This window comes from Chiloscyllium plagiosum, chromosome 6 (assembly GCF_004010195.1).
Source record: "Chiloscyllium plagiosum isolate BGI_BamShark_2017 chromosome 6, ASM401019v2, whole genome shotgun sequence".
Taxonomy (NCBI): Eukaryota; Metazoa; Chordata; class Chondrichthyes; order Orectolobiformes; family Hemiscylliidae; genus Chiloscyllium; species Chiloscyllium plagiosum.
Genome location: NC_057715.1, coordinates 120,067,407 through 120,076,906, shown reverse-complemented (window position 1 = coordinate 120,076,906; position 9,500 = coordinate 120,067,407). Strand labels below are relative to the sequence as shown.

At 46.5% G+C, this 9,500-nt stretch overlaps 1 protein-coding gene and 1 long non-coding RNA gene across 2 annotated transcripts in view; one reads left to right on the top strand and one right to left on the bottom strand.

Annotated features, from left to right (window-relative positions):
• LOC122551000 overlaps window positions 1–2,146 on the bottom strand; it is an 18,557-nt gene extending 16,411 nt beyond the window's left edge. The window contains exons 1-2 of the long non-coding RNA XR_006311986.1: window positions 2,135–2,146; window positions 283–285 (exon numbers count right to left, since the gene is read on the bottom strand). This is a non-coding gene — a long non-coding RNA (uncharacterized LOC122551000). The remainder of the gene's footprint in view (window positions 1–282; window positions 286–2,134) is intronic.
• The window catches only part of LOC122551097 (protocadherin-16-like), a 152,359-nt gene that overhangs the window by 31,347 nt on the left and 111,512 nt on the right, over window positions 1–9,500 (top strand). The gene's annotated exons all lie outside the window — the stretch shown is intronic.

Below are 9,500 nucleotides of genomic sequence, written 5' to 3'. Positions count from 1 at the left end.
TCCTTTTGGTAATGTGGCGACCAGAACTGTACACAGTATTCCAAATGCAGCTAAACCAATGTCTTGTACAATTTTAACATGACTTGCCAGCTCTGATACTCAATACCCCGTCCAATGAAGGCAAGCATACTAAATGCCTTCTTGACCACTCTATCCACCTGTGCAGCAACCTTCAGGGTACAATGGACCTGCACTCCCAGATCTCTCTGCCCATAAACTGATTCCTGAAGAAGGGCTCATGCCCAAAACGTCGATTCACCTGCACCTTGGATGCTGCTTGACCTGCTGTGCTTTTCCAGCCCATCAACTTTTCCCAAGGCTCTTCCGTTCTTGTATAATTCACTCTAGAATTAGTCTTGCCTAAATTCATCCCCTCACATTTTTCTGGATTGAAAACTATCTGCCCAACTCTCCAGTCTATCTATATCCTCCTGTATTCTTTGACAGTCCCTCATGCTTTCTGCTACTCCAACAATCTTTGTGTCATTTGCAAACTTGCTGATCATACCAACAGCGCCCTCTTCTAGATCACTTATGTATATTACAAACAACAACAGCCCCAACACTGACCCCTGTGGACCACCACTGGTCACCTTTCTCCCTTTGGAGAAACTCCCTTCAACTACTACTCTCTGTGTCCTGTTGCTGAACCAATTCCTTATCCATCTAGCTAGAACACCCTGCACACCATGTGACTTCACTTTCTCCATTAGTCTACAATGGGGAACCTTATCAAACACCTTACTAAAGTCCATGTATATGACATCAACAGCCCTTCCTTCATCTATCAACTTGGTCATTTCCTTGAAGAACTCTATTAAGTTGGTAAGGCATGATCTCCCCCGCACAAAACCATGTTGCCTATCACTGATAAGCCCATTCTTTTCTCAATGTAAATAAATCCTATCCCTCAGTACCTTGTCCAGCAACTTTCCCACCACCGACTTCAGGCTCACTAGTCTGTAGTTCCCCGGAATATCCCTACTATCCTTCTTGTACAGGGGGACAACATGAGCAACCCTCCAGTCCTCCAGCACCTCACCTGTGCTTAAGGAAGCCACAAAGTGTTTAAATCTGCCGGGATTTGTCGTACCCCCAACTCGATTCAAATCTATCTAAGCCAGTTCAAATCCCGAAGATAAGCCCCCAAACTGTTACAACACGGGGTAAACCCTCCTGCTTAATTTAAATCTGCAACACAGAAAAGATTTATCCCATGAAGTAATCTGTGAAAGTTCTAGAGGCCAAGAACTATTTAAAGTAAAAATTTACCACTTTATTTCTTAAAATATGACAGAGAATAATTAACTAATAACTATTTACAACTCCTTCCTCTAACCTATCTTTTACCTTCCCCTTCTATAATACTAGTTTGATTAAGGTTTACCAAAATTTCAAGTTGTCAAAATTAGCCAGACGTCAAATCTTCTCTTCCTCGGTCTTCATTTCTTCTTCTTAGGGATTTCTGTTTCACAGGTCACTGATCATTCAAGGTACCTTTAAGTGAGCTTTTTTTCAGGCATTCTCTACATGCTGGTGGTGTGGCAGTTCTCCTCCCAACTGTTCAATTTTCCTGGCCTTATACCCCCAAAGCATCGGATTGTGTCATTGGCTTTTAAGATTGTCAATATATTCAATTCAAACTGGATTGGAATTTGGTATTTTTGGGGGTATAATTTAAACTGATTGGCCTTATTCAAATCTGTTTTTGTCTCCAGACAACCAGCTACCCAAACTACCCCAGTAGCTGGATTACATGCTACATTGTATCTTGCTGCGAACACTTGGTGCTGTCAGGTAATTCTGCTAGTTTTTAACTCTCTTAAAGGTACAGTACACCCACATCTTCATAACATACTTAACTTCAATTTTCCAGTACACTGGAACTTCCATCTAGTTATATACACGGATGCTTGTAATGTCTCAGTTCCAAAGAGCGTTCTTAAAGGTACAGTACATGCCTTCAACTTCATAATACATATTATGTTGCCTATATCAGGTCTAGGAAGCTAAAATTGGACATGAGAAATATAAACAAAGCAGAAAGGAACTCAAGAAGGGAATTAGGAGAGCAAGATTGAGCCTTGAAATGACCTTGGCAAGTAGGTTTAAAGAGAATTTCAAGGTATTCTACAGACACATTAAAAACAAGAGGACAATTAGAGAGAAAGTAGAAACACTCAAGGATAAAGGAGGGAACTGCTGCTTTGAGGCAGAGGGTGTGGGTGGGATCCGAAATGAGTAGTTTGCATCAGTATTCACCGAAGAGAAGGATGTGGAGGATAGAGAGATTAGTGTGGAACATGCTAATATGCTAAGGCTTTTTGAGATCAAGAACAAAGTGGTGTTGTATCTCTTGAAGAGCTTTAAGGTGGATAAGTTCCCAGGGCCTGATGGTATCTACCCCAGGTTACTGAGAGAGACAAGAGGAGATTGCTGGGGCCTTGACCAAAATCTTTGTCACTTCACTACCTTCTGGAGAGGTCCTGGAGGACTGGCGAGTAGCCAATGTTGTTCCTCGGTTCAAGAAGGGAAGTAGGGATAATCCAGGAAACTATAGAACGGTGAGTCTTACACCAGCAGTTGGAAAGTTATTGGAGAGAATTCTTAGGGATTGGATTTATGCTCATTTAGAAAAGCATAGCCTAATTAAGAATAGTCAGCTTGGCTTTGTGCAGGGCAGGTCATGTCTTACCAACTTGATTTAGTTTTTCAAGGGGGTGACAAAGGTGATCACTGAGGGTAGAGCAGTGGATGTTGCCTACGTGGATTTTAATCAGGTTTTTGACAAGGTACCTCATGGTGGGCTCATTCAGAAGATTAAGATGCTTGGGATCCAAGGTGACTTGGATGCATGGATTCAGAATTGGCTTGCCCACGGAAGGCAGAGGGTAGTTGTGGAAGGGTATTTTTCAGGCTGGAGGTCCATGACCTGTGGTCATGGACCTCCACTTTGCTGTTTGTGATCGATATAATGACTTGCTTGAAGATGTAGTTAGGTGGGTTAGTAAGTTTGCAGATGATACAAAGTTTGGTGGAGATAGTGTAGAAGGTTGTCAAAAGATACAATGGGATATAGATTGGTTGCAGATATGGGCAGAGAAATGGTAGATGGAGTTTAATCCAGGAAAATGCACTTTGGGAAATCAAATGTTAAGGAAAACTGTGCAGTTAATGGCAGGACCCTGAACAGTATTGGTGTACTGAGGGATCTTGGGGTTCAAGTCCATAGCTCCCTGAAAGTAGATAGGGTAATAAAGAAGGTGTATGGCATGCTTGCCTTTATTGGTCAGGAAATTAAGTACAAGAGTCAGGATGCCATGTTGCAGCTTTATAAAACTTTGGTTTGGCCACACCTAGAGTACTGTGTTCAATTCTGGTCACCACATTCCAGGAAGGATGTCAAGGCTTTGGAGAGGGAGCACAAGAGGTTTACCAGGATGCTGCCTGGATTAGAGGGTATGAGCTACAAGGAGAGGCTAGAAAAACTCAGGTTGTTTTCTCTGGAGTAGCGGAGGCTGAGGGGAGACTTGGTGGAAGTCTATAAAATTATGAAATACATAGATAGGGTTGATGGTCAGAAACTTTCTCCCAGAGTTGAAATGTCTAAAACTAGGGCCCACACATTGAAGGTGAGAGGGGAAAAGTTCGAAAGAGATGTGAGGGGCAAGTTTTTTGCATAGCACATGGTAGGTGTGTGGAACGTGTAGCCAGGGGCGGTGGTGGAGGCAAATACGAGAGGGACATTTAGGGGGCTTTTAGATAAGCACATGAATATGCAAGGAATAGAGGGATATGGAGCATAGGCAGGCAGATGGTATTGGTTTAATTTGGTGTCACGTTTGACACAATATCATGGGTTAAAGGGCCTGTTCCTGTGCAATACTGTTCTGTGTTCTATGTAAAGAAATGGTGGAGGAACGGAATGGGTATTTTGCATCAGTTTTCACAGTGGAAAACACACCAATAGAATACCAAAACACACCGGTAGAATACCAAAACACACCAGTAGAATACCAAAACATACCAGTAGAATACCAAAACACGCCAGTAGAATACCAAAACACACCGGTAGAATACCAAAACACGCCAGTAGAATACCAAAACACACCAGTAGAATACCAAAACACACCAGCAGCATACCAAAACACGCCAGTAGAATACCAAAACATACCAGTAGAATACCAAAACACGCCAGTAGAATACCAAAACACACCGGTAGAATACCAAAACACACCGGTAGAATACCAAAACACACCAGCAGCATACCAAAACACACCAGTAGAATACCAAAACTTCAAGAGAGTTGAGGTGAGTGTAGGGGCTGGAGAATCTGAAAGCCTGAAGGTGGATAAAACATCTGGACCAGATGGACTACACTCAGAGTTCTGAAGGAGATAGCTGAGGACATTGTCGAGGCATTGCTGGTGGCCTTTCAGGAATCACTCGGAATCAGGAAGAGTTCCAGAGGACTGGAAAATGGCTGCAGTAACAGCCCTGTTTTAAAAGGGAGGGAGGGAGGCAGAATAAGGAAACTATTGGCCAGTTAGCCTGATGTTGGTCATTGGTCAATGAGTCCATTGTTCAGGATAAGAATGCAGAGTACTCAGAAGTGCATGATAAAACAGGGCTGAGTCAGCACGGCTTCATCAAGAGGAGGTCATGTCTGACAAATCTATGAGAATAAAAACAAAAAATGTTGGAAATCACACCAGGTCAGGCGGTATCCATGGAGAGAGAGAGCAACCTCGCATTTCAAGTCTTGATGACTCTTCATCAGAGCTGGCATGAAGTGTGGGGGGAGCAGCATTTATGCTGCAGTGGAAGAGGAGAGTGCTGCGGGAGAAAGGATGCTGATAATGCAGATTAAGTGATTGGAATGTGAGAATGACAGAACAATGATGGTTCCACACCTGCTCACATACCCACATGTCTGTCCGCGACATGCTGCAGTGTTCCAGTGAATCCCAGCGCAAACTGGAGAAACAACATCCCATCTTCAGAATAGGCTCTCCACAGCCTTCTGGACTTAATATTGAGTTCAACATCTTCAAATTGTGAACCAACTCCTATTCCTTCCCTTTCTTTTAGCTTGACTTGTTATATTCTTTGTCACCATGTCCTCTCTCCTCTCCTCCCACTCCATTGTGTTCCCTCCATTATTCACATCTGCTCTGATGAAGAGTTATCCAGACTCAGAATGTTAGCTTGCTCTCTCTCCGTGGATGCTGCCTGACCCGCTGTGATCTCCATGGATGCTGCCTGACCCGCTGTGATCTCCGTGGATGCTGCCTGACCCACTGTGATCTCCTGCCTGACCCGCTGTGATCTCCGTGGATGCTGCCTGACCCACTGTGATCACCACTATGTCTGACCCACTGTGATCTCCGTGGATGCTGTCTGACCCGCTGTGATCTCCACTATGTCTGACCCACTGTGATCTCCGTGGATGCTGCCTGACCCACTGTGATCTCCATGGATGCTGCCTGACCCGCTGTGATCTCCGTGGATGCTGTCTGACCCACTGTGATCTCCACTATGTCTGACCCACTGTGATCTCTGTGGATGCTGCCTGACCCACTGTGATCTCCGTGGATGCTGCCTGACCCACTGTGATCTCCGTGGATGCTGCTTGACCCACTGTGATCTCCGTGGATGCTGCCTGACCCACTGTGATCTCCACTATGTCTGACCCACTGTGATCTCCGTGGATGCTGCCTGACCCACTGTGATCTCCGTGGATGCTTCCTGACCCACTGTGATCTCCACTATGTCTGACCCACTGTGATCTCCGTGGATGCTGTCTGACCCACTGTGATCTCCGTGGATGCTACCTGACCCACTGTGATCTCCGTGGATGCTGCCTGACCCGCTGTGATCTCCGTGGATGCTACCTGACCCACTGTGATCACCGTGGATGCTGCCTGACCCACTGTGATCTCCGTGGATGCTACCTGACCCACTGTGATCACCGTGGATGCTGCCTGACCCACTGTGATCTCCGTGGATGCTACCTGACCCACTGTGATCACCGTGGATGCTGCCTGACCCACTGTGATCTCCGTGGATGCTACCTGACCCACTGTGATCACCGTGGATGCTGCCTGACCCACTGTGATCTCCGTGGATGCTACCTGACCCACTGTGATCACCGTGGATGCTGCCTGACCCACTGTGATCTCCGTGGATGCTACCTGACCCACTGTGATCACCGTGGATGCTGCCTGACCCACTGTGATCTCCGTGGATGCTACCTGACCCACTGTGATCACCGTGGATGCTGCCTGACCCACTGTGATCTCCGTGGATGCTACCTGACCCACTGTGATCACCGTGGATGCTGCCTGACCCACTGTGATCTCCGTGGATGCTACCTGACCCACTGTGATCACCGTGGATGCTGCCTGACCCACTGTGATCTCCGTGGATGCTGCCTGACCCACTGTGATCTCCGTGGATGCTACCTGACCCACTGTGATCACCGTGGATGCTGCCTGACCCACTGTGATCTCCGTGGATGCTACCTGACCCACTGTGATCACCGTGGATGCTGCCTGACCCACTGTGATCTCCGTGGATGCTACCTGACCCACTGTGATCACCGTGGATGCTGCCTGACCCACTGTGATCTCCGTGGATGCTACCTGACCCACTGTGATCACCGTGGATGCTGCCTGACCCACTGTGATCTCCGTGGATGCTACCTGACCCACTGTGATCACCGTGGATGCTGCCTGACCCACTGTGATCTCCGTGGATGCTACCTGACCCACTGTGATCACCGTGGATGCTGCCTGACCCACTGTGATCTCCGTGGATGCTACCTGACCCACTGTGATCACCGTGGATGCTGCCTGACCCACTGTGATCTCCGTGGATGCTACCTGACCCACTGTGATCACCGTGGATGCTGCCTGACCCACTGTGATCTCCGTGGATGCTACCTGACCCACTGTGATCACCGTGGATGCTGCCTGACCCACTGTGATCTCCGTGGATGCTACCTGACCCACTGTGATCACCGTGGATGCTGCCTGACCCACTGTGATCTCCGTGGATGCTGCCTGACCCACTGTGATCTCCGTGGATGCTACCTGACCCACTGTGATCTCCGTGGATGCTGCCTGACCCACTGTGATCACCGTGGATGCTGCCTGACCCACTGTGATCTCCGTGGATGCTGCCTGACCCGCTGTGATCTCCACGTTTGTTGCTTTGGTACAGATTCCAGCAACTGCAGCAATTTGCTTCTAAATCTGTTAGAATTCTTTGAGAAGGTAATGAGCACATTAGACAAAGGAGAGACAGTGAACGTGATCTATTTGGATTTCCAGAAGCATTTGACAAAAACCTACACAGGAGGCTGCAAAATAAGATAAGAGCCCATGGTGTTAGGAACAAGGCACTGGTATGGATAGAGGATTGGCTGACTGGCAGAAGGCAATGAGTGGGCATAAAGGGCGTCTTTTTCAGGATGGCAGCTGGTGACTAGAGGAATTCCACAAGGGTCTATGTTGGGACCACAACTATTCACATTATACAAGACGGATATGGATGAAGGAACTGAGGTCATTGTTGCTAAGTTTACAGATGACACAAAGATAGGTTGAGGGACAGGTAGTGTTGAGTATGCAGAGAGGCTGCAGAAGGACTTGGACAGACTGGGAGAGTGGACAAAAAAATGGCAGATGGAGTACAATATGGGAAAGTGTGAGGTTATGCACTTTGGGTTGCTAAGTTTACAGATGACACAAAGATAGGTTGAGGGACAGGTAGTGTTGAGTATGCAGAGAGACTGCAGAAGGACTTGGACAGACTGGGAGAGTGGACAAAAAAATGGCAGATGGAGTACAATATGGAAAATTTTGAGGTTATGCACGAGGTTATGCACTTTGGTCGGAAGAAGAGACATAGACTATATTTGAAATGGGAAAAGCTTCAGAAATCTGAAGCATAAGGAGATTTGGGAGCCCTAGTTCAGAATTCTCTTCAGGTTAATATGCAGGTTCAGTTGGCAGTCAGAAAGGCAAATGCAATGTTAGCATTCACTTCAAAAGGACTCAAATTCATGAGCAGTGATGTCCTGATGAGGTTGAATAAGACCAGACTGCATTTGGAATATTGTGAGCCATTCTGGGTCCCATATTGAAGGGAGGATGTGCTGGTGTTGAAGGGGGTCCAGAGGAAGTTTACTTGAATGATTCTGGGATGAAGGGCTTATCAAAAGAGGAACAGTTGAGGTCTTTGGGTCTGTACTTGATGGAGTTTAGAAGGATGGGGGTCGGGTTCCGATTGAAATTTACAGAATACTGAGAGGTCTGGTCCTGGGGACTTATCAATCTTAATGTTTGCCAAAATTTCCAGCACACAAACTTCATCAATCTTGATCTGGTCAAGACTGTATCCCAGCTCCTCAAAGTTTTCATTTACAACAAGGTCCCTTTCCTTGGTGAAAACCAAAGCAAAAAACTCATTTAGGGATCTGCTCAGACTCCACACACAAGTTCATTACGCTATCCCTGATCGGCCCTACCTTCTCCCTGATCATTCTCTTATTCCTCATGTATGAGTAAAATGCCTTTGGGTTCTTCCTAATCCTTCTTGCCAAGCCACTCTCGTGCCCCCTCCTGGCTCTCCTCAGTCCATTTCTGAGCTCCTTTCTAGCTAGCCTGTAATCCTCTAAAGCTGTGCTAGGTCCTTGCTTCCTCCACCTGATGTAAGCTGTCTTCTTCCTTTTGACGAGAAGCTCCTCTGTTATCATCATCCAAGGTTCCTTAATCTTACTCCTTCTTGCCTGTCTTAGAGGAACACATTTGTGCATCACTCGCAACAACCGCTCCTTAAATAGTCTCCACATGTCTGCTGTGCCTTTTCTGTGGAACAATTGCTCCCAATCTGTACTTCCCAATTCCTGTCTGATAGCATCATAATTTCCTTTTCCCCAATTCAAATCTTCCCTCGGTAACTGCTCCTTTCCCTTTCCAAGGCTATGGTAAATGTAAGGCAGTTGTCATCACTGTCACCAAAGTGTTCTCCCACAGTGAGACCTGTTCTGGCTCATTGCTGAGCACCAAATCCAAAATGGCCTCTCCCCTCATTGCTCTGTCTACTTACTGAGTAACGAAACCCTCCTGAACACACCTGACAAAAACGGGTCCATCCAAACCATCTGCACTAACGATGTTCCAGTCGATATTGGGAAAGTTGAAATGGTTCCAGTCGATATTGGAAAGTTGAAATCACCCATAACAACAACCCTGCTACATCTGCATTTTTCCAGAATCTGCCAGTCTATGAGTTCTTCAATCTCTCGCCTGCTATTAGGTGGTCTATAGAAAACCCCCAATGAGGGGGCTGTTCCCTTGCTGTTCCTAACTTCCACCTGACTGACTGACTCAGTAGACAAACCTTCCTCAACAACCTTCGTTTCTGTAGCTGTGATGCACTCTCTGATTAGCAATGCTACACCCCCTCCTCTTTTTCCACCCTCCCTGTTCTTT